Source organism: Hyaena hyaena, unplaced genomic scaffold (assembly GCF_003009895.1).
Source record: "Hyaena hyaena isolate Hyena2069 unplaced genomic scaffold, ASM300989v1 scaffold_344, whole genome shotgun sequence".
NCBI classification, from domain to species: Eukaryota; Metazoa; Chordata; class Mammalia; order Carnivora; family Hyaenidae; genus Hyaena; species Hyaena hyaena.
Window position 1 is genome coordinate 238,325 of NW_024080977.1, and position 26,564 is coordinate 264,888.

A 26,564-nucleotide genomic window follows, 5' to 3' on the forward strand; every position below is an offset into this window, starting at 1 on the left:
TAGCCAAACAGAGGCTTAACTGTTTTAATACTGTTCAAATGTTAGGAATTATAAACATTGACAGTAATCTATATTTTTTAATCCATTACATGTATAAATACTTTTCATTTGTGTTAACTTATTTCCCAGTTGGAACAACTCTATATATAGAAAAGATAGAGATACTTTATAGGTGAGTAACAAATGCTCAGGATTTACAGGATTTACTCTGCACTACCTGATTAGAGGCCAAGCAGGGACTAGAATTTAGTGTGCCCAACCCAAAGCAGCATTCTTTCCAGTACCCCACACAAATCTCAAACCACAGTTGAGTCACATTTTAGAGCATGGCGATAGCCCGTGGTGCACAAGCTCTCAGTCTGGTGGTTTAAACACCACTTGGCTTTGGTGCAGAGCTTCAGCCCAGTGACCCAGTGCTGAATCTGAGTGCATTGTGGAAATCTAGGTATAAATCCTAAGGCAAATGTTGTCCTTTTCCAGAACAGTAGACACTGGCATCCCTTAGTGTGCATTTTGTTCAGGGTAAGTAATTGTTCTGAGGTCAAGACAGAACATCTGAGCCATAGACTTCTACCAGCTTTCTTTCATAGCACTGGGTCTGGGTAATGTTGTTATTGGGAGACACCAGACAATTTACCTTTAGCTGAAAAATATAAAAAAATACAAGTAGCCACTCCAGATTTACTTTGCGAAAGACTTAAAAAATACTGTGTGATATACAAATAAGCCTATTTTTCTATCCTTTGTTGCATATCCTAGAAAACTGATTCTAAAGGAAAGCATATTCTATGGTATACCAGGAAATATGGTTTTTCATTCTTCTTTGCCAGCTGAGACTTTCTTCAGAGCACTTGCTTTACCAGAGGCTCAGTTTCCTTGTAAGTTAAAAAAAAAAAAAAAAAAAAAAAGCCTCTTCCAGTCTGTGATATCATCATTTGGATCTTTTAAATATTGAGATATGGTGGAGTTACATTTTTATAACTGGAACACGAAGATATCTCAAGCATAAAAATAAGTCATAGAAACATTGAATCATGCTAATACTTATCAAAGCTGGGGGTTAGTAGAAATACATTTGGAGGTATGACTTTTCATATCTCTTTTTTTCCACTCTGAGGTTTCTTGAGTCCTTATTCATTTACCCAAGAAAGCTTAATTTAGAATTGGCCTGATTCAGTCTTTAGGATTGGTTAGGAGAGTCCTAAGTGCCACTTAAATGCCACCTTCCATTTCCTGGGCAAGAGTGCCTCGGCTGGCACAACCCCACAGCCCAGCAGGGCAGCGGCAGTTGTGGTAGGAGCTGCAGAGGGATTGCTGTTTCAGCCCCTAAAATTAGTGCCTAGAGAGCTGGAAATTCCAGTAGTCTCTGATCAGATGGTCCGGAACTAGAAATAACAGGAGTGAGAAGTTCATGAAAGAGAAGGCTACAATCCCAAGGGAAATTTGCACAAGTGCTGCACACTGCTTTCAGCAAAAAAGGATTTCTACTCCATTCTATCCTGGCTGTCTATCTCTAGATCTTTTGTCTTCTGCCATCTATTGACATTTAATATCCAATCACATGGCACACGTGTCTAGACCCATACAAACAGAAGACCAACCCCGCCCTCACCCCACCTCTCCTGTCGTCTTTCCTCTTCCTCACATTCTTTCTTTGTTTTCTTTGTCACCTCCCCTTCTCTCTGATTGCAATGCCTTGAATACAGTATATACCCCAGCAGTTCTTACACACTTCTTGAAATGTCAGGCAAGGAATAAACACGAAACAAAATGCAGAAACTGCATGTTTAGTTTCTACATTGCCAGAAGAGGGGATATGATTTTGCATTACCAAAGGTAATGTTGGTGTCACATTATCTGTTAACGTTCCAGATAAACACTGAAAAGACCTGTTAAAGGCCATATGAGACTTCTCTCCCAAGCACCAACTCATGGTCACCCATTCAGTAACTGACTGTAAAAATGTAATTTTCCAGTAAAAGGGAAAAATATATAATAGTCACTTTTTGCTAAAAGTACCTTACCTTTTTGGAAGTAAAATAAATATGGATCTCTAAATTGGCATTCAAAGCTGGCATACAACAACTCTATCTGGGAGGGAGCAACTTGTGATTCCTGACAGTAAGGCAGGGAGCTGATATAAATAAGGGAGACACTGATACTCTGATTACACAACCACTGATCTGATAAAATTAAGAGGAAGGCCTGGGATTATCTACATCAAGATATAAAGAGCTCCAGGAGATTAACCAGAGTCAATGTTTGAGAAGGGGAACATTGGTTAACTGACTTCTTAACTATTTTTGAGAGTATTGGTACTAAGCAAAAGAATGACAAGGGCAATAGGTATATCCAGTCTTACCCATCTTCAAGCTGTGCCTATAAATTCAGTAAAGCAGAATAACCTATAATTATTTACATAACAAAGGAAGCTAGTCAAATACCATAGGTTCTCTGGTCATAGACCTTATACTCTGAATGTATCAATTTTCTTACCTTCTTCAAACCAACCTGGCCTATTCATGCCACTAAGCATTTGACAGCATTAACTTCCCTGTCTGAAATCTCTTCTCCTTTCCAGGTCGTGGTGCATTGCTTCCCATTCTTCAAAACCAACTCAAATATCCTTAGTGAAGCCTTTCCCCCCCCCCAATAGACTCCCCTAGCAGAGTTAAAAACTTTCTCTTAGGGGTAGCCCACAAAATTGATTTCTTTCCTTTTATAGAATTGAGCACATTATGTTGTAATAAACTGTATATGTGTCACTTCTTTCCATGTCTTCCTCCCCATCTTACCTCCGAACCCGAGTTTTACTGGAGTAGAGCCATTTCTTAGTTATCTTCTTATCCCTAGCACAGATCTGACATACAGTAAAAACTCCTTAGATACTGAAGATGCAGCTGAAGCCGTTAGAGATGGAATTGGAGATACCAGGGGCCCAGCAAATAAATTCACAAAAGCTCATGGAAGGGGAGACCTTAGGGAAAGCTCTCATCTCTCCATGGTATATTAGATAATACCCAGGAGATAAGTAAGTTGTATGTTTGTGTTGTGAAATTTTGAAGAGTATTGTATTCAGCAAAATGGAATGAACTTTCTGTAACAGTTTAGAAAAATAAAGGCAAGGAAAGCATTCATGAACATGCTTCAGTGATAAGAAAAAAAAAAGAAGTTATCTGTTTAAAGTCTCAGATAAGGACTAATCACTATTAGTGAATTCTGGGTTAACTCATACATCCAAGTTTCCAAAATTCAGGAGTGGAATATTTAGAAGGAAAAAAATCTATAACTGCAAGTAGAGCAGTGATGAGTACCTCACAAACATAAAAGAATTGTAATCTCTAGTTTTCTGTCTTTTTACAGAAAGCTTACAAATGCTTCCACCCTGCATAATTAATGTAATGGTATGAAAAGCTACCACTTATAACTTCCCACTGTTGATCAGACGGGGAGATGTCCGGGAAGGCTGGGAAAAGCTTGCTGTTACCTCACAGATTCTGGGAACAGATTTCACTCATCTGTATGACTTCACACACATTGGACTTAAATCTGAAGCGAAGTCCAAGACAATTTCACAAGAGATGAAACTTAGAATTTTTCAAAGAAGGGAAAATAAAACATCATCCATGTCTGGGCAAGAGCACTGAGGCAGACTCAACATGTGTTTATGAACATGGGAGTGATGACTTATGCATGCTTGAAGGAGGCAGAAATATATTTATTTTCCTTTGTAGTTATCTCTATGCATTTATGAGGTATAGAAATTCGTGAGCCCTGACCTGAGACAGAAGCAGAAAAAAAGAGACATCAAGGAGATGGCAAAACTACACCACAATTTCCACTGAGGTGTGCTATGTGAGAACCTAAAGGCAAAGAGACCAACAAGGAGAGTTATCCACTGAGAGGCACAGGTATGGCTCTCTATGTGGCTTAGCCTCTCTAAGAAGCACCGAGGAAAAACTTTGTCAGGCCTTGTATTCAGAATTCCACTCTGGGACAACACAGCTGTGAAGACTGCTGGTTCATCAGAGGACAGGAGGCCGAGCAGCTTTGACAGGAATGGTATTTGTGCTGCTGACAGTTCTGTTGTGCCCTGTGTGGCTACAACGCTATAAGGGAAGCAGGACAAAAGGGCATTGATGCTCTTTGGCACTGTCTGAATGAGAGAAAGTTGTGTAAGGGGCCAGCAGGCGGGTAGAATGAATGGCATCATTTAGAGCCAGAATCAAGCAGAAGGGTCAGGGCAGGAACATTTTCATTTCTATGTTCCATCCACACAGTCCCTAGAATTGTTCCCCATATACTTGGGAACTTAGTCAATATTAATTAGGAAGAAGGAAGAAGCACACTTAGAAGCATGAAGTACCACTGTAAAAGACTGAACGTGGATAGAGAAAAACAGAAAAAAAAAATGGGGAAGACATACTCATCTGGAAAGTTGAGGTCAAATCTGTAAGCTTTTAACCCGAGTGAAAAGCTGATTCCAAGCTTCTTGAATAAATTCAGTTTTAGGATCTTAAAGCAGGCAAGACTGAGTTAGTGACTTCAGTAAGTAAAAGTTTTCCTTTGTTTGTTTGTTTGTTTGTTGTAATGGAAAGAAAGAGAAAAGATAAGCTCCAGAATATCCAACATTGCTGAAATTCTATGCTATTAATGAACTGGGGGCCTGAAAGGCAAGAAGCTCATTAGTGGCTTCTGTGGAGAAGTGTGGGGCACTCAATGCTAGAAGGAAATGGAAAAGCAGCCAGTTAACAGCAGGAACATCTAAATCATCACACTTAGGAGGAGAACTGGAAAAACAAGACAGCATTTTACTCTCCACAGAAAAATAATAGTGAAAGAAAGCCTTCATTGAGTATATATTCAGAATGTCTTAAGTCAGGCTGCTAAATAAATAGTTGCTGTTGATGAAGGCAAGAAGATAAACAGGCATTCATAACGGTCAGAAGGGCAGGGAGCATCGGCTGTGGGATAGAGTGCACCTTCAACTCTAGATCACTAAATCTAACATACCCCAGCTAATACTGACTCAGAAATGACCATATGATGTCCCCTCGGTCTGTGGCAAATACGAGGCCCAACTAATATAATATAATATAATATAATATAATATAATATAATATAATATAATATAATATAATACAGCATGGCCTGGGTCATATCAGATAATCAATGTTTATTAACTTTACCATCTACAAGATACTAGGCTAGTCACTCGGGGGAGGGGAGACATAGAAGCATCCCTCTTCTCAAAGCATTTCCTATGTATGTGGATAGACAGATCTAAACGCATAAAAGGATAATGTAACCAGCAGTGCAATTCCCAGCACAACACTGAATGGCCAAATGATGATACATATTCCAGGGATTGAAAGGAGGGCAAGACTGCCAGAGTATGAGGCATTCAAGTTGACTGTTCAGAGACAAAAGTACATTTGAGTTGAAAGGGAGTTTATAAAGCAATGCAGTCCAAAACTTTTTAGAAATGAGAATATGAAGGTCCTAAGAAGTCATAATTTATCATAGCGACTAGTAGTCTTTCAGAGGGATTTAGTATTTGAATCCCAACTCCATGTGTACTTCTGGCAAGTTCTTTAACCTGTCTACACTCAGTTCATGAATAAAATAAGGATTAATAATCCTCAGAACAAACTAAAGGAAGAATTAACTACAATTATTATTATTATTATTACAGTTATTACTCAGACATGATATTTTTCCCTCTGATCCAAGCTCAGGCTCAAAACCTTTCTCGACACAGAGAACCAGCTTTTCCTAATTGTGCAGAATTTCCAGTGATACTAAACATATTTTTTTCAGTATGTCAAGGAGTTTTTTCCTCCGCTTGATGACAAAGATCTATAGACACATTTTTTTCTCCTATTGATGACAGACCTAAAAACAGTAGTTTTTTTTTTTAATGTGCAATCTAACTCCTTTCTTAAACCTAAATTATTTCTTGGTTAATTTTGTAGTTTCCAAGTCACTAGGATTATCTCCATTAGTTCAAACCGATTACTCAGAGATTCTCTAAAATACCTGATTGTTCCCATAGTCTGCTTCAAAATGCAGATTACTTCTTCCTTTTTTAGATATGACAAGCAGTGGTATGGCTTAAATTTATTACATGTATGTCCTGAGATGGATGTTCATTAGCTCTCTTACACTGAGAAAAGCCAAGCTTTCCCCACTGCAATCTTCAGATGAAGAGGCTCAGGCTAAATACAATCACCCCCAGTTGTTTTAAATGCTCCCCTCTACTGTCATTTTACTATTTTTCATTTAATGGGCAAAGCAGTCTAGGAGCCACCAAATGTTAAATGTGGGAAGGGACCTTGGAAGTGATTTAGTTCACTTTCATCTAATGCACAGTTCCTTGTCACTGAAGATTATCTTCCAGGGCAAGTTGGAAGTTACCCATCCCATTTATTCAGCAAGACTGAATTAAAGACACGTTAATCACCCAAAGAGTCAAAACAGCTAAAGCAGGAGCACCAATGAAAGAGAACCCACCTATTCAGCAATCTTCCTACTAGGCCATTGACTGCTTACCCAGTTCAGTGCAATATTGTATTTGCGTACAATACCGTGGGACCCTGAGAGGCAGGACTGAAGAAGCCCTAATGCTGAATGATCAACAAAATGTGAAAATAGTGGAAACTAAACATGCCTGTCCTCCATGGTTCAAAGGGCACGTTTGCAATGCAGCAACACCCAACTCCAGAAATGGGGAGATGTTGGGATGGAAGTAGTATGGATGACAGTTCTCTCCAGACTGTTCAATGGGAAAATTGTGTGCTGTATCCAGCTTCATAATGGAGGGAATCTAAAAGACTTGCTGAAAAATGCTGATGGAAGTGCTCAGCTGCAGACCACTATTTACCTCCTTTGATTCACTAAAGTATAAATAATGAAAATGATACATAAATTTAATTGCCGGTGTCGTGTAGTTATTTTTGAGGAACAGCCACAAATCTGAGATCTGGTATTTAACAAACAGCTCAGGCTACCTACTCAGACTAAACACATAGTGTGTTTTCCAGGCTGTAATTTTATAAAAACAAAATGTCTTGAGAGAGAGAACAAGCTAGTACGATTGCTTTAAAAATCACTTTAGGAAAAGTTTCCTTACTAAACTAAAATAAAACGTAGACAATCTAATCCATTTTGCTGGCTGGCCCTGATCCGCCACCCTGCTGTGCTATGTTATTACCTTCATTTCATTGACATCCACACAAATATCTTCCCTCTAACAGTCTTTAGGAGCAGGTAAACTCTTCTCTTGTGGGGTTTTGTTTCTCCAAGAACAAAGGTTTACACATGTTTTAGTTCTAGACTCCTTAAACACTTAACAATTAGAGACCCCAAAGACCTTTTATTATGTCTGTTTTATATATCAATATTTAATATATTGCAAATTAAGTGTGTCTTCATAAAAATAATTGTTTTAAAGCCAAGTACAATTTAGTGAGAAGAGTGACATTTTTAATTCACTTGTTTCAATGTGAATCTCTTTAATGTCTGGATTAACAGTAGAAAGCTGGATTCTCATATTTATATCTATGTTTAATCTGCTGGGGTGTGTTATTTTGAAAAATCTATCCTCACACAGATCTGTAGATAGAAAAGGGAAATTGATTCTAGTAACCTTTCAGAGAATTATGGACATTCTTCTGCCATCCTGTTCAAAGTTAACTAGTAGCAATTTCTTAAAAGATTAGTTGCAGTGTGCAATTTGATATATTATCAATGAACTTTTCATATTCTGAAACACGAAAGCTCATTGGTATATCTTGCATTTTGAATGGATCTTTTACTCATGTGTGATTATATAAAATTATGCATTGGTCATTTGCAGTTGTCATTATAGAGTATCTTTAAAAAATCACACACATGGATGACATCATAGTCACATAGAAAAGTCTTGAAGCATTAGGAAGCTTTCAAGCTCATGCTGGTTGATGTTTTCCAAAATTTTAAGTATTGCCCTAAAACTTGTATTTTATCATTGACCATGAATATTGTGAGTTTTTTTTTCCTTGAAGAGTCAGGCTCACTTTGTTCATTTTTGAGGAAACATGCACCCATCTCTGAACTACCATGGTCTGGCTCAGACATTCTTTCAGAAAAATAGTATTCCATGGGAAAAAGTGGCTAGTTCCACCCAGAACCCAATTAATTGCACAAGTACTTTTCCTGGAGATAACCACCATACTTAGATATGTAGCAGAAGTGACTTGCAGGCACTTCTCATAGAATATCAAAAAGATGTGTACTCAGGAGTCAATACAGTAAATTTAGTAATTTTTGCTGCTTCAGCATGGACAATTTAAGTGAAGCGGATTTCTAAAAAAAATTGTTTGTTTATTGTGACTATTTGGAGAAGAATACAATGACCCCTAGTACAGTTTAGAACCACTGCCTTGATTTGTGCTGAGGCACCAGCAGTTTTATTCACCAATGTTTTAGCCCTATCAGTGCAAATGTAACACAGTGAGAAATGCAAATAAGGCTTAGTATTGTTATGAAAATAATTTTGACCTGCAGATACCATAAAAGTGTTTCAAAGACCCTTAGGGATCCAAGGAACAAAGTTTGAGAATTCCCATCCTGGCCAAGTCAGCATAATTCTGTGTAACAGGAAGACCATCCAAATGGATAGCAGTCATTAAAAAAATTTCTTTGTAAGTGATTTATAATAAAGCCAATGAAAATCTCAAGATAGAAGAATGTTAGGTTCCTAAAACAAAACTTGTTCGCCTGCCCCACAAATTTGCCTATAACTCTTGATTACTTTCATCTGTACCTCAGATCTTGCAATAAAATTGAAAGAACAAAAGCACCTTCTAATAGTATTGTTTGGAAGATGAGATAATTCCAAATCAGGAGAGTACTTAGCACAGTGCCTAGCACATAGCAAGTGCAAAATAAATGTTACTGGCTACTATTTTTTCCATAATCCTTCATCAGCCTTAATTTCCCTCACTGTTGCTCAAAATGGATATCCTCCCTTGTGAACATTGCAGACATTTCATTTTTTTCACAAATACAAACTCTTCATTGAGGACATCTCTGACTCATGAGTGTGAAGTTATTTACAGTACTCTTCTGTGATAAAAATATAACTGTGCTCCTCCTTCTTTTAGTGTTCTCATATCAGAATGTGGTTTGATAATTTCTTCCTGAAAGATTTTTAAAAATAAACTTAATGATGTCAAGGCAAATATGAAACAAAGTGCAAAGAGCCTATATAATAAATACCTCCACGGTACCTGGGTGGCTCAGTCTGTTAAGCCACCAACTCAGTTCCCACTTAGGTCATGATCTCATGGTTTTTGGGACCAAGCCTACATTAAGCTCTGTGCTGACAGTGCAGAGTCTCCTTGAGATTTTCTCTCCTCTCTCTGCCCCTTCCTTGCTCTCTCTGTCTCTCTTTCTCTCTAAAAATAAATAAATAAACTTTAAAAAATAAATAAATACTTACTATGTTTTATCTATAAGCAAAGGATGAAGGGTAAGCTCTCAGCCCTTGTACAGTATGACTATTGACTCAGAATGATGAAAATTATCTTGAAAGAGTTTAAAAGTGTCCTTAAACAACTCAAGATTTTAATGGATGAATAGCATAAAATATTAGTCTTGACATGACTTGACTTTTTCCTTTATTAGGAAATATTTTTAAATAGTTAAGGAACAACACCATTAGCAAAAATATTTAATTTTTCAGAATATTATGCTGGGTGCCGGCTGGCAGAGGATGAGACATACTGCTTAGTACAAATTCCGCAGGCTGAATGAGGCTTTGAAATTGAATGAATGTTCACATACTTCACAAAATGTTGCCTTCCTTCTGGCTCAGACTTTGAGAAATACCTCTGTCAGTGTTTACACAGTTTTAGGAGGGCTCCATGGTTTATGATCAGATTAGCCTATTTTCCTCTCAGTGCATGGCTCTCAAATCCACATATGGAAGTGTTTCTCTGAGACCAGGAATAAGGTAAGCATGTGCTTCCAGAGTTCCTACACTCATGAATTATCAAAGTCTAATAAAGGCAGTCAGTTTGAGAAACACTAGATTTCAGATGAGATCTTACTTCAGCAAGCTAGATTATAAGGAGAAAAACCTGGGTTCTTAAATAATATTTGAAAGTGAGTCTTCCCTACTCCACTCCCCTGAAAACTAATTAAACATCTATATGAGTTTTAGACAACAACTGCCATGTTAAAAATGAAAGTTAGATATAGTATTGGGGCAGTGCAAAATGTGGCTAATTCACTGTCTGTGTCTCTGCTACATGCTTCTGAAGTGGCCTTGAAATGGGGAAAAACTGAGTCAATGGAAAGCACCCAGACACTGACATTGGCTGTGGTCATGCATGGGCATGGATGATGATATGTTATCCAATCCATTTATGGATATTGAGCCAGTGAGGGATACCTTTGATAGAACAACATGAAGAAGAGCTGTGCATTATGGATATCAACCATTGCTGATTGTTGTTGTTTAGAAAACAGTGGTGGGAACACATCTGTCTAAGCACGCTCTTATCAATCATAAAGTCTCAATATGCACTCAACTGTATTTAATGGATTTACATTCTGATCATTGGGTGATAATGTTCATTTCAGTAACATGTTTTGTGTAGATCATAAGCCTAGGAGGGAGCCACCATAAGGGGCAACATGCATTAAAGAAAGGGTGACCAGTGGGCAGAGTGTTCTTGGCTATAAAAGGAAAGAATATGAAGATTTGCCACCTTAGCAGCAACATATCTTCAAATATATACATAAAGACAAGTGAATGAGTGAATATGTACATGAATAGACAAAGGGATCACCAGTAATTCAGCAGTAGAAAATCCAGGCATCTTCTACAACTTGCATAGGTACTGTAATGAATAACTCACTTTCTTACTTTGTTTCTGCAGCCTCTTGAGCTCAACTTAATCCTTGCATAAAGTGACAGCTGGAAGTAGTATTTCACTTTTATAACTTTCAGAACATTTCTTGCAGTCAAGTATTTGGTTTTGTGCCCATGTTTGTTTTTGCACCTCCTTGTGCTACACAGCAACCCTGCCTTCCCCAAGCCAAGGCCAGACAGTCTGGGAGACAAATTTCAAATGGCTGACAGTGCCAGGTTCCAGATATAAAAAGGCATCTTTCCTCTGTCTCTTTCTTTTCTGGTGACAGGAAGAGTGATTTTTCTGCAATGTAACATTTGAAATTATGCCTAGCTTTTGCTAATGATAAGCAAGCTGCCAGCCCTGAAAGAATTGGGAGGACACAGGATTTGAGAGCCCAAGGAGTTTTGGGAAGTTTATTCCTCACCTACTTGTATGGTTGTGGTAAGAGCCAACCACATTCAATCACCCTCCTCATTTTCAGGATTGTGGGCATTCCAGTGAGACACAACACAACACACACACACACACACACACACACACACACAGAAGTAAAATCCAGTAGTCAAGGGTAGTTAATAGAATAAGAGCAATGGCTAGACTTTCTAGTAAAGAAACTAAAAAGAAAACCAAAGATATATTACATATAGGATAAATGTCTTTTGTTCATATCATAAACATCAAAATTAAGGCAAAATTAATGTCAAAAAAACTATGGAAGACTTTAAAGGCTTAGATGTTTACCTCTTCAAATAAGTTGTCTTTCCTTTTGTTGAACTTGCAAAATATTTAATATCTCTGCCTTTGACACTTTATACCAGTTTTAAACGTAGTAGGCATGAGTTACGGTGAGAATTGTAACAAAGGAAATTATGGGGAATTGAAAGCCATAATCTTACAGCTTTTCATTTCCTCCCCATTCTTACTGTCAACAACAGACTTCATACCATCTCTGCAAAATTTCAGATGCCAATTCCACTCCATTCTTATGACTCTCTGCAAGTATCATTTGGGTATTATCACCTTATTAAATGTATGTAATGGTTCCCAAATTTCTTCAGTTACAAGCAAAGCTCATAAGCATAGGCTTCCAAATTTATCAGCTGCTAATTCCTTCATTAAACATTTATTGCACACCTAGTGCATGTTAGGCATTTGAGAGTTTTGGAGATACACAAATGAAAGATGGGCTTATAAGGTTGAACAACACACAAAACACAGTTTTGGTAAAGAGGATGATATATAAATGGCCTTCCACCAATCAATATGATGAGTGCTACAGGGTTGAAGCATATGGAACTCTTTCTGGGAGAGATGATTCTTCACTTGCTTTTAAAGTAAAAAGTAGACATTATCAAAGTGAGTGAAGTCCACACACAGGAAACAGCATGATGTACAAGTGCACAGAGGAAAGAAAGCACTTAGTTCAGGGAAGGAAAAGAGAAGCAGCATGGCTGGAGTATAAAGCATATGTATCAGGTGATGAAACCATTCTATTAAGCAGGGGACAGCTCACTAAAAGCTCTCAAAGTGTTTGGATTTTAACTCTAGTATAATGAGGTGACATCAAAGATTTTAAATAAGGGGACTTAAACATGATAATTTTTTGTATTTTAGAAAGATTTCTCCAAAACTTCTGTGGAGAATGGATTGATAATAGGACCAACCCAGAAGTTATTAAATAGAGAGAGTATGGAAAGAAAGACATGGAAAGAAGAAGTTTAGAATCAGAACACAAAACAACTGGTCACAAATTGTATTTAGGAACTATTGTTGAGAGAGAGAAATTAAATAGGATTCCCAGCTAACAATTTTGTGACTTTAAAGAATGATCATATCTGGGAGGAGAGATAAACTCAATTGTGGACTTGTGGCTTTTGAATGACCTTTGCATGTACGAGCTTGAAAGACATGTACTAGAGCAGGAGGAACATATTTAGGAGTCATCAGCCTACCAGTTACATATATATTAATTAAAAACCAGGAAAGTGATGAGATTTTGGGGGGGGGGGTTTAAACCTAAAATACAAAATCAGTTATCTAAAAGGTGAGTCCAAAGTGTGATATCGTGGAAGCCATGGGAGAAGATAGTTTTATAAAAGAACTCCTCAATCCCGTCGCCATCCTCAACACAGGAGGCTCCACTCAACACATGCATTTACAACTGTTGCAACAAGAAAAAGAGAACTACACAGTGACAACTAAGTACTTTCTCCTGGAAGCAATATTTGACACTTCATTATTATTTCACTGGCAACACAAGTCATATGGCCACAGAAGGCAGAGAAGTATAATACACCTTGTGTCCAGAAGAACAACTAGGATACTAGTGTACAATCTTCATGAGGATATTAGACCATCACTAGAGACAAAAGTTATTAGGCTTGAGGACAGATTTTTGTTTGAATTTTAAGAGACAGGCAATGGCACAGGTGAAATGCATTTGCACAGCTCACACTTTGTGCTCTTGTTTGCAACCTACCCAGTAAACATCATTCATGTCTAACCTCTGCAGGAATATCCTTCCTACTAGATTGGATATATCTTCAAAACTCTGCTCAAGAATCACTTCATGTGTGAAGCTGTCCATTGATGAGGTTTCTTGGCTACATGTGTCTAATTTTATTTAGGTAAGTATATTTCTTCATATTTTCATTGTTGACTTAATTGTGTCTTTTTCACATTTCAAAGTCTTTTCCCCTAATCTTCTAGAGTGCAAGAATGTTCCCTTTTTTCTTTTCTTTCCATGTGTTAACTGGCCACAAGGTATATTCTCAATCTGTGATGTTTCTTTATGGCCAGAGAAGTCTCCTCAGCAAAGTTCTTTGAATCTGACCACCCCTGAGGACATAGAGTCATTTATACAATGGTTTATGAAGAAAACTGCAGCTTGTTTTTTTCCATGGCTAAAGAAGCAGGAAATTGAGCAGCAGTGGCCTAACTCTTATGGAAACTCCACCCTGTGTACTGGCACCATGGTAATTTTGCCTAGACTGCTTTCTGGGACTAGCCCAAACCTGTCAAGCTCTCACTTTAAAAACTTGCAGATGTATCCACCACATATTTATGCACTCACATTTATTTGCAAAGAAGTTGCTACCGAGACCAGACACCTCATCAAGAAGCCTTACAACTGAGGTGTTTTTATGATGACAGATTTACGCAGATTTGCCTTCATTCTCTCATCTGGTTCTCCAGGACCATGGCCATACATGTGCAGAGTACCTGTCTGGGTTCAGAGTACAGTCTAGCCTGCAGGATATGTGCGCTAACTGGCACCTACACATCAAAACCATAACCTAGGCCTCGCTAGCTCAATCCAACCTCCTGAGAAACACTACCACAGATATGCAAGCTCGGATGGGCCTTAAAAATGAAGCAGGTGCACATGCATTGTGGTGAGGATTTCCATTATGCTCAAAGCTAAAAATTTAGATTCAGTCATTAAATTTTTGAGCTAGGAGGAGTCACAGAAATCACCCACACACAAAATAAATAGGTCAATACATAACCCAGACAGACCAGAAGAGAGTTTTTAAAGAAAAGGGAAAATTTTTCAAGAGTGTGTTCAGTGAGAAGATGAGTTAGGCAGCAAGGACAGTGTATGATTAGAAAAAAGCTAAGCAGCACTATTTGGATGTGTCCTAAGGACAGGATCTATTGTGATCCAGTAAAGCTACAAAAGGTCTTTCCCAGAGAGGTGAGAAAATGCAATTTTTGGCCCTAATTCCAATTCTTGATTCAGGGTAAAAAAAAAATACTAAAGAAGCCTTGTAGCCAAATTGTAATCATAAATAATTTTCCTCTCAAGTGAGTTGACTCCAGTTGGCACTTATCAGCTTACAGGTCAGCACAAATGTTTTTCTAATGAGCCATAAAAGGGAAAAAGTATAGTCTAGACTGGCAGTCAAAAAGTCTACTGCTTTCTTTCAGCAATTCGACTAAGTCTGACTTGGAGTAACTGGCCAAAACTGATAATATCAGCTCCCTGACATGTTAGGTGCCGGCAGGATCTTACCTTTTAAGTGTTGTGAACTGTTGTAACAATAGGCAATGTGTACTTCAGGGCTGGGTGGTCTGGGCCACTGAGTGACTCCCAATATAATCACACATTTCTTTTTATTCTTCTTTTCCCCTCTAGTCCTGCCTATATTCTTACTTTTATTTAATGTGTCTCCGAGCTGATATGTTTTAGGCCTTGCTAGTGGTTTCTACTAGAAGCTTTATGAAGGGTAAAAGAAGATGCTGTCTCATTATGTGTAGTGAATGCTGTTGAAATGGGAGCTCCATAAGGGTAAAATTGTGTCTCCTTTGCACATAGTAGGCCCTCAGTAAACATAGACATATGGTGTTTAATACGCTTTCAGTAATTAAAACTCATTTCTCTTAAATTTTCTGATGAAAATATGTATGAACAGTATTGAGGTACTATATCCCATCCCCATTCCCCAAACATCTTAAAACACCAGGTACAGAAAGCTGCTTGTTAGAAACTATTTTCATGCCTCCCAAATTCATAAATTGAAATCTAATCTCGAATTTGATGATATTTGGAGTGGGGCATTGTGAGATTGGGTCATTAAAGTGGAGTCCTCTTGAATGGGATTAATATTCTTACATACAAAGAGACCAGCAAGCTAGCTAGCTCTCTTTCCACCACATGATGATATAAGAAGTTAGCAGTCTGCATCCTGGAATTGGGTCTTCACCAGAGCTGACCACATTAGCCCTCTGATCTCAGATTTACAGCCTCTAAAACTGTGAGAAATATATTTCTATTGTCTATAAGCCACTCAGTCTATGCCCTTTCTTAATAACAGCCCAAAGACTATATACTGTTTTTAGAGCACCAAGTCTGAGTGTTTCCAGCCAGCCAGCCTCTCAATCAGTAGTTCTATTTCAGTAAAATCAAGAGAATAAAAATGGAAATAGAACCAGGAAATAGTTTGGACGTCCCTAACTCATTTTACTCATTTAGAACAAGACTTCACAGGATTTTGGAAACTCATGTTGTCACTGTTGCCTTTCTAATATTTACCCCAACAGCTAAAACTCTTATACCATAAACAATTAAAAAATAAAAAAGTAAGCATAAGCACGATATAAAGTCTGTAGCAAACTCTGAGGAATGTGAGCCTCTTATGGAGAGGTGTTTGGGTTACAGCTCAGCAGACTTGTTGAAAAGGGGATGGGTCCAAATTGTAATAGAAAGAAACAAACAATCCTTAGCATTTCTTATCTATACACAAGTAGAGATGTTTTCCAATTTTACACTTCCAGTAACTAATGTTGGACCTAGCCCTTCAAATTCCATTGACAGGTAACCAGCACAGGCCAGTTAACTACTTTCCTGAGTCCTATGGTGACCAGTGAAGACTTCCAAATCATTATTCAATTTGTTTTTTTATGACATATTTTGAATTTAGAGATGAAAATACCAAAGTCATCTACTACTAATTTAGACTTCTACTTTAAATTTGAGGCCTTTTTTATGACAAGGGCAATAGAAATTTTAGAGTAAACCATCATTAGCACAGCCAGCATTCTACCTTTCAAATCATCTTTAGGAAAATCATCATTCTACAACCTTCCTGTTTGAAACAGAAACACAGATTACTTTTACCCAGGAGACCTGGGAGGGGCTTTGCAAGTATATGTGATCCCTATATAACATCACCTGAATCATTACATTTAAATAGATATACCCTGAACAATGTAACTTAAAAAAACCTCATTTTTAGAAAACAGATAAAACTGATCATTCTTTTTTTTAGGGGATCTGAATTCACTCTCAGAAAGAATGTGAAATAGCCACTTTCTATTTAAAAAAAGATAAGTTCTCTAATTTGTACAACCTACAAAAATCTCACTTCTCTCTCTCCTAAATAAATCTTTGCTTATTCTTTTGAAGATTAAAAAATTAACATTTTAAATGCTCTCTATTATTGTTTGTAGTTGGAATAAAGTATATACAAAATTGGCTGAGATTTTTCAGAAAAATGTAATTATACCTAAGCGGTATACTTTTCAAAGAAAGAGGGAACAATTTAAAACAAACTTAGACTCTATTTGCTTATTAAACATAATTCCATTGAATTTTTAAACTTCTAAAAACTTATGACACTAGAGTATTAATCAGAGTTTGTCAACTGGCACATATGGTTCATAGCAACATCCTCGTCCATCTGAGACAACCTTATGATTTCAAAATAATAAACACTAAGGAATGAAGGAGACTGTAATTGCCATTAACCACAGTGAACACTGCAGAACTTCCATCCAAGTTAAGGCAAGGCATGTGATGGCAGTTGAAAAAACAACAAAGAAATTAATAATTGTAGAAGACTTAGTATGAGTTAGAACACCCTCTAGAAGTATATCACTTAATCTTTACAACAAACTTTAAAAGACATATTATTAACCCCATGCAAAAGAGGAGGAAACCAAAGTTCAAAGGCAAATTATTTCCCTGAGATCTGTCAGTGAGTGATCAGTGGGGCCTTAAGGTATATGCACTATGAACTATGTAGCCAATATAGGTGTATATTTGTGTTTTAAGATCATGCTGCACTTCTGAGACCTCCTTGGAGGCACTAATGGCTAGTGATTCTAGCATTTTACAGAAGACCTCAGTGAGTTTTCATCCAGATCCTGAGGCTCAGCTTTGCATATGTGAGTAATAAAGCTAGTCAGAGGCAAAATTGTGAAGTTGGCAGGTGTGGTCTTTATTGTTTCCACCCTACTTTTCCCTGAGGCATCTTGATTCCTTGCAGATGCCTGGCCCCTTCAGTTGGCCCAAGCACTGACTGGAAGTGACCACTACAGCCCCTATAGCACCTCATATTGCCCTGAGTTATAATCACCTGAGTGTCTACCTCACCATACTCTTCACCGGATTGTGAACCTCTAAAGCACACACAGAGAGCATCTCATGTTTTCTATGCAGTTCTCCAAACTTTGCTTCTTAAGATGACAACTAATAATATGAGAAGTTAACTTATTAAGAAATGACTCACTGCCTGACTCTCTCAATCCTGTCTATCAGTATTGTTCTATATGTGTGTATATGTTTTGAAGACTAAATACCTAGTCTTTATAGTATATAAAGTGACTACTTTAAACTTGGGCATTTGGACACAAGTTATTAGAGTGGACAGTATCTCATTAAAGTTGAATATGGAACAATAACAATGCATGGGGCACAACCAGCATGCCAATGCCTAGGGGATGTGGTTAACAACAGTAGAAAACTATAGATAAATGTTAATACTGCACATTTGACATATGCTATCTTATTTAATCCTTATAACATTCTTTGAGGCAGATACCAGTCCAGTTTTACTGAAGAAAAAAAAATCAAGAGAAGTTATATATTTTGCCAAGACCAACATGGAGTAAGTAGTAGAGATAGCATTCATATCTGGCCTAGCAATATCTCTCTTTTACTATGCCTGAATCCCCTGGTCTTCAGAGTTATTGTCCAAGCAGCAGCTGAAGGATTGATGACTTAATCTACTCCAAGGAAGTTTACCATGAGGACTAGAGTTATCAGCTCTGTTCATATGACCAAGAGAGAAATGTCAGGGTAGAAAAGAGGAAAAAAAAATCCATCTGGGGCACAATTGTCAGAACCTTGGCAAGGACCCCACCTAATATGCCAAGAGTACCCTTTCCCTTATAATAGAAGCCCTTATCCTGGTAACCACACAGCTATTTGAGATTCTGAAACAGCCATCTCCCCAAGAGGCTCTCTCCAATAAGAACCTGGAAGGTTTCTATAGCAATAGCCTCAATGAAGATCCCATTTAATTAGAAATTCACTTCATATCCCATCAAGATATTTCAGTTCTATCTAAAAGTCACAACGCAAAATAAAATTCAAAACAATCTTATGGCAGATTAAATGGAGATAGTGGAAAGAATGAAAGACTGACAGACAGGAAAAGGACCTAACTCTTGTCTCTAACACCAACTCTGAAATTTTTGGTCACTCTCAAATCATGATGAACATCAGTGTTCTCAGCAACAAGATTGTAATGATAGCAACTAGTTTTTAATATCCTTGTGAGAATTATATGAGATAATGTATAGAAAACATATAGTAGAGTTTCAATGAATTGTAGCTCTTATTTATACTGGAGACTTCTATCTATTAAAAAAAGATTATTGGTATTATTTTCAAAGAAAATTGTGAATCTTGACAACCAGCCTGATATTCACTAAGAGGAATTATTCTGAAATGGCCTTAATTATTTGCTGGTAATCAAAATGTAGTTGGATCCTGTGAAGAATATCACGAAGCCTCTAATGATTATCCTGTGGGCATGAAGACAATAAATAGTGCTTATATAGTTAGGGGCACTCATGGCTGTTTAGATAACCATAGTGAAGATTATTATATATAAGCCTGTAGTAAATTTCTAGGGCTTTGCAATGGTGCTACTCAGTTTTTAGAAATGTATTTTTTCCAAAGAGTACAACCTCCAGTTGTAAGATGTATACCGAAGTATTTTTAATCTCCATTTTACTTAGTGTTTTATCAGCATTTGGTCCTGACATCTCTTCAACTTCAGGTGTTCGTTCATTATTCCTTCCTTCCTTCCTTCCTTGTATGTTTTCTTTTTTTATATTTTTATTTATTAAATTTTTAAAATGTTTTTATTTATTTCTGAGAGAGAGAGAGAGAGAAACAGCGTGAGCAGGGCAGGGTCAGAGAGAAAGGGAGACACAGAATCAGGCTCCAGGCTCTGAGCTAGCTGTCAGCACAGAGCCTGAAGCAGAGCTGGAACCCTCAAACCGTGAGATCATGACCTGAGCCAAAGTCAGGCACTTAACCCACTGAGCCACCCAGACGCCGCTAATTTTTTAATGTTTATTTATTTTTGGAAGAAAGAGAGAGAGGGAGAGAATGAGTGGGGGAGGGTCAGAGGAATAGGGGACAGAGGATCCAAAATGGGCTCTGTGCTGACAGCAACAAGCCTGAGATGGGGCTCAAATTCATGAACCATAAAATCATGACCTGGGCCGAAATTAGACCAACTGAGCCACCCAGGCACTCTACTTATTAATTCTTTTTGTATCAAAAACTGCATACTACCCTAGCTAAGTGGGGATTTTTTGTTGTTTTTGTTTTTTAGTTGAAGTAAAGTTGACACACAGTGTTACATTGGTTTCAGGTGTACAATATATTATTTTTTTATGATTGCAAACAAAACATGTTAATTCCTGAGAATTCAAAAATCTTAAACATTATAAGGGAGAAATGAAAGTTATTCCCAATACTAATGTTAATATTGGGTTTATATTCTTCAGTCTCTTATTCTCTCTCTCTCTTTTTTTTTTTTTGTTACTCTTTAAATGTGTGTGTGTAGACAACCACAAACTCTTTTAAATGTACTGTTCAAATGAAGTATTTTATGACTATTAGATGTTCTTCTAAAACATGGTTTCTAATGGCTACTTCATGTTGCGTCTTATGAATTTCTTATATTTTATTTAACCAATTCGTTTTTTAATGTTTGCTTATTTTGAGAGAGAGAGAGAGAGAGAGAGAGAGAGAGAGAACATGTATGAGTAGAGAAGGGGCAGAGAGAGAGTTAGAGAGATAATTCCAAGCAGGCTCCACTGTCAGCACAGAGTCTGACACAGAACTCCATCTCACAAACTGTGAGATCATGACCTGAGCTGAAATCAAGAGTCAGACACTTCACCAACTGAGCCACCCAGGCAACCCTAATTAACCAATTCTTACTGGGAATTATAACTTTGTTTTAATGTTTTATAATTTTAAATATTGATGATGAATATATCTGTAGACAAATTTTTGGACATATTTCTTTTTTTAATAATTTTATTTTTTATGACACATTTGTAAATTTGCTGTGAAAATAGATTGCACATTTTCATTCTTTGGATATATATTTCAATATTGTCCCTCAGTGTATCAATTTAACTCATGAAACTACCAACTACCAATGTTTTACTCATATCTACAAACTCTGGGTATTGTGATAAAAAGATCTACCAGTTTTATAGGTAAAAATGCTACCAAATTATTACTTTGATTTAAAATTCTTTTCTTACTTGTGAGTTTGAGAAATTTTTGATTTTCCATGTTAAGACATTTTTCATTCGTCAAGTCTATCAATCTTTTCAAAAGAAAAGAAGGAAATAACAAGACCCATATAAAACAGATAATGTAAAAAGTTATCAGAAATAAAACAAATGCACTTCAGTTAAGACAGAAATAGTATAAATTATTTAATCTTCCTTATTAAAAAATCTAAATCCAAAATTTTAGAAGATGGTCATCAACAATGTTATTTATTTAAGGTGAAAAGATAGTAACTAATGCATCAGTGAATGATAGATAAGAAGCAAATAATAATTGCAATATTGGAATGAGAAAAATTAGGATTCAGGGCAAAACAAAATAAAAACAGATGACAAAGAAGTACATCTTATGAATGATTTGTAAGAATATAGAATAGTCACAAAACTTTACAAGTTGAGTAGTCAAGAATTAAAATACATAAATCAAAACTATCAGAGATTCAAGGAGAAATTAACAGAAATACAATTTTCTTGTAATAATGGAACTTACCACTCAATCTTTGGTCAAGTAAGCAAACAACAGTAACAATAAGAAACCAAAAATAAGGATGATTTGAATGAATTTATTATATTGTACACCTGAAACTAATACAATGTATGTTAATTAACTGGAATTAAAATAAAAACTTAAAAAAATAAAGGATGAGTAAGTAGATATATATCAAACTCTGTGGCCAAAATAAAGTACACCTTTTTTTTCAAGCACCCATTGAAAACAAAACAAAACCAAAAAATACCTCTGTTCTCACAAAGAAAATGTAACTTCTGAAAAAGTAAATACACTGTGTATAATCTGATCACAAAATAGTAACACTAGACATTACTAACAAAACATAAACAAATACAGTGAAATGGGTTGGAGTTTTTTTATATTAAAAAAAACTTGACAGCTCATATCAAATAAGGAATTTAAACACTATTTACCAATTAGATCCAAATTGTTGCCAGAATCACATCTAAGACCTTAAATGTTTTAATTATTAACAAATTATTTTAAGCATAAAGATAAATTTTTAATCCTGAATTTGTGCCTCAAATGGCAATTGCACAAGCATAGAAAGAGGACTTTCATGACCACAAACTCCCTAAAAACCTGCACTGTCTAATGGTGGACAAAGAAAGGAACCAGTGCCATCTTGAGCTATGTTAATAGGCATTAAATGACCAGGTAAATGCCAGAGATGATCCCCATTCTACTATGTATGGCATCAGCCTCCATTCCTCTTCCATATCCCACTACAGGGATAGAAGACATTATGTGGCTCAAACAGAAGGAGAAATAGAAAGAAATACTAAAAATTTGGGGAGAGTAAAGCTCTGACTTTCTACTCCCTTTACTGAGTAAATCTCTCACTTTTCTTTTGCTCCCCAACTTCCAGCATCAACACAGCATAAGATATCATAGGATTAGGCGAAGATGATGGCCATATTGTCAAAAACTATGAGGAAATTAACAATGCTTTCTTCATCTCTCACATTTCTCTAAGGGATGGTACTTACAGAGATGTGCATTTGCAGGTGGGGGATTTCTTCAAGTCAAGAAGCATTGTTGACTTAAGACAGAAAGGATCATCAAGATAGAAACCTGGGAAGGAATACAAGGAAAACCTCGTTACTGGTGAAACCTCTTATATCTGTTCTTAAAACTGAGAGGGAAAAAGTGTGCTTAAGTTTCCCTCTAACTAGTTTGTCCTAGTAGGACAGTTAGGAAAAGATTCAGGATATAAACATGATCAAAGAAGGAAGTGAATTTGGCTGAGATGAACTTAGCTGCATTTTCTGGGTTCCTTGAGCTCTGTAGCTAGGATGACAAACAGATGCAGAGGAGAACATCAAGTCATTGGTCAGTTCATGTTTAAGAAATGTATTCAGGTTCAAGAAGATGTGGTTTATCTATACCATGGAGTACTACATGGCAATGAGAAACAATGAAATCTGGCCACGTGTAGCAACATGGATGGACCTTGAGGGTGTTATGCTTAGCGAAATAAGTCAGGCAGAGAAGGACAAATATCATATGTTTGCACGTATAGGAGGATTAGGAGGAACTTAACTGAGTAACAAGGGGGAGAAGAAGGGGGGAAATGGTGGGGGAAAGAGAGAGAGGCAAACCATGAGAGACTCTTGAATGCTGAGAAACAAACTGAGGACTGATGGATGTGGGTGGCAGGGGGGAGATGGGCATGGAGGAGGGCACTTGTGGGGATGAGCACTGGGCGTTATATGGAAACCAATTTGACAATAAACTATTTGTAAAAAAAAAATAAATTAATTAAAAAAATAAAAAAAAGAAATGTATTCAGTGGTGGGTGCTACATTTTAATTATAGAATGTAATAAACCAGAGAACTTCCAGAAGAGGAGGGCTATGGATGATAAAGGGTCTGAAAACCACATTCTATGAGCTAAAATTGTTTAGCCTGAAAAATTATGAACTAGATCAGGGGATTTCATGTATATAAGCTTATAAGAGGCTTCTATGTGTCTATGATTTCAAAAGGGTAAAGCAAAGGGGGAAATGGTGCAAATTATAGGGTGACCAAATATGTTTCCAAATTGAGAACATTAAAGCAATTCTAAGCTGAAAGTGCTGTCTTATGGAGCTAATGAGGTCCCATCACTGGATATATCTAAACAGACAGCAGAAAGATTATCTTATAATTCATTTTTAAAATCTCATGTCATTCCTTCCTTCATTTATTCATTTTATGGAGCATCTGGTGTGGGCTAAGCCTATGCTAGTTGCTGGGGAGAATAAGAAGAATAAAGCATGGTCTGGCAACAAAGAGCTCTCTTCTGGAGGATACTGATACAGTATAAGAAGGGTGGTGGGAAGGAAGCCAGCAGACAGGGAATCCATGTGGACTGGCAGGGCTTGAATTGAGAGATAATTCTAGGGGAAGGGGCACGAAAGAGACCACCCAGCCTCAAAGCCTGAGTCATCACACTTACCCCTCTCTCTGCAGCGTAGCAACTGCACAGGCACTCCCTGAGGGGTCAAATCTCTGCCAGAAAAGGGGCCCCCAAAGTCCAGGACAGTGGTTATGAAAGTAGTAAGGTTACAGGCCTAGAATCTTAATTGAGATTTCCTCCTGAGCCCAAGTAGTATCAACATATAAATAACCACCTTAGGCATTGAAATGCTGATGGCCTTATAAAAAGTTGAAAATGATATATACTATTGTAAATGTAATCTCCACTAGATGCTTCTAGTTTACACTCAACCAAAATGCCTGACTGCAATCCCAATAACAACAACTGCATGGGAAAATAAAACCCAAATTGATTCTTAACCTTGGAGTAGCATAAGGAAGATACTCTGACTGTGTCAGCATCAGCCTCATGAAAATAGCTGTGGGAATATAGAGAGGAAAATGAAAAAAAGTGGGCAGAGTGATAAAAGAAGGTAAGATTAAGTACATATAACCAACATCTACCATGAGTTGGTATAATATATCACAAATTTTTCATTAATATCATTTTCTAGTTAAATGTCACCCTCAGGGTAAAATGGTAAGATCAACAATGTGTGTGGATGAAATTATGCCCCACTGAGTGAGGGCACTCCAGCACTCTGAGTACTTGTTCTGTCTCTTCCTCTTCTAACTCTACTTCTTTAGATAGATAGATAGATAGATAGATAGATAGATAGATAGATAGATAGATAATAAATAGACAATAAGTAGGTAGGTAGGTAGATAATATACAGATGATAGATGGATAGGTAGGTAAGTAGATGATAGATATAGATAGATACATAAGCTTTTGTGATATCGCACTTTTACACAACTTCTTTGGTTGCTGTTAAAATGCATATTCATTGGAAAATAACATATTATTCTGTCAGACATTGATGCTCTCTAAGACTAGAAGTGCTAATGCAATATCATTGCACTCCAAAGCTTGACTTGAGAGATGGAGAAATGAAATGAGAATCTTTGTAAACTGATGAACATGATGTTGGCCACATTGTAGGTGCTTGATGAAGGCTAGTTTCCTCTCTCCACATCCTTACCTCTTGTATTTGCTTATCCCGTAAATAAAGTAAAGGAGTCACATTGTTGGAGTCATGCTCATTCTCCAACTAGGTGGTCCAGTCTTGGGAGTGATGACAAGGACAAACTCCTCATATGCCTCTATTCTTCGGTATAACTTATTATACCTTCATTCATAGGCATTATAGAGCCCTGCACATGTATAGAATGCTTTTTTGGTTTTATCACAATTGTGAATTTGAATGAAAGAGCAACATTGCTGCCTTTGGAGCCCTGATTAACCTAATTTGTTAATAAGGCCATGACTAAGTTTATCTGATATCCAGGATTTGGTAATGGAGACATTAAAAGGTGTGTACATCTTTTCCTGTAAGTATAGGGTGTGGCTAAAGCAGTAAAACTGTTTTATTTCCAAACACAACACTGCGTTATTTCCAGGTTTGACAAATTGGTTCATGCCTACAAATTTACCAGCTCAAGGAAAATTCTTGCCATTTTCCACTGGTCCCCAACATGTTTTGATTAATCCTTCACTATACCTCTTTCCTTTCTAAATGGCTTAAAACAATGGCAGTGTGATTAGGAGAGAGATACAAGATATTTTACCTATGATAGTTCCAGAACTTTCAAAAATATAGAGGATGTGAATAACTAAATCCAACTTTCAGAGAATGTAAGAGGTGATTTGTGAACAAGCAGGTATACTTGGTCTTCATGTGATCACAAGCTTCCATCACATCATCTTAGGTTCTTAGCCTATCATTTTTGCAGAGCACTTTTTGAGGAAGTTGATACAACACTGATGTCCTATCTACAGAGTGACACATCCGTGCCTCTTAAGGGAAAACTACCTTATTAAGTCAAAGGTTTTAACTCCTAATACCTAACAATTACTGAATCTGTACCATGTATCTGGCACTGTCCTCCAGACTTTACATGAATTATCTTACAGAAGATAGATCATATTACTCTGTTTTATAGCTGGTAAAACTAGGGCTTAGAAAGTCATTGAAGCAATACCAACAGTAAAAGGCAGAGCAAGGATCTGACTAGGCCTCACTAAACCAAGCCACACTCTTAATTGCTGTACTGGATTTCCATAGAAAGAAGAAACTCTTTAGAGTCAGAATAGCCTGGACACTCTGATACCCTGTACAACCAATCTCTCTCCTTGTGCCATAAGCCAGATTTATCAAACAGAATATGATGCACTCACATCCCTACACACATACTTTTCATATAGAAAGTTTTCATGAATATATACAGAAAGTAGAGATATTTACTAATAGCCTTTTCTTTGAAAAGTAATGAACATCAGTATACAGAGATAGTGAAATGATAAGATGAATATCGGTTTCTGGTAATGTGAAGAATTCTGGTAAGTCTTTTCTCCCTTCATAGAAAATTCCACATACTGTTGGATATTGGAAAGCATATTGTATGAAGAGCTTTCTTTTGCTGAACATTGCCCTTTTGGTGATATTCCCCCTATAAAATGCAAATATTACTGGAAAAGTAAGATATTAAGTCATGAACAATTTTATGAAATAGTTTTA

At 36.9% G+C, this 26,564-nt stretch overlaps 2 long non-coding RNA genes across 2 annotated transcripts in view; one reads left to right on the forward strand and one right to left on the reverse strand.

The window, feature by feature from the left end:
* Positions 1-22,588, reverse strand: part of LOC120243549 — a 63,042-nt gene extending 40,454 nt beyond the window's left edge. The window contains exon 1 of the long non-coding RNA XR_005531335.1: positions 22,515-22,588. This is a non-coding gene — a long non-coding RNA (uncharacterized LOC120243549). The remainder of the gene's footprint in view (positions 1-22,514) is intronic.
* Positions 13,448-26,564, forward strand: part of LOC120243550 — a 46,110-nt gene continuing 32,993 nt past the window's right edge. Inside the window, exon 1 of the long non-coding RNA XR_005531336.1 lies at positions 13,448-13,531. This is a non-coding gene — a long non-coding RNA (uncharacterized LOC120243550). The remainder of the gene's footprint in view (positions 13,532-26,564) is intronic.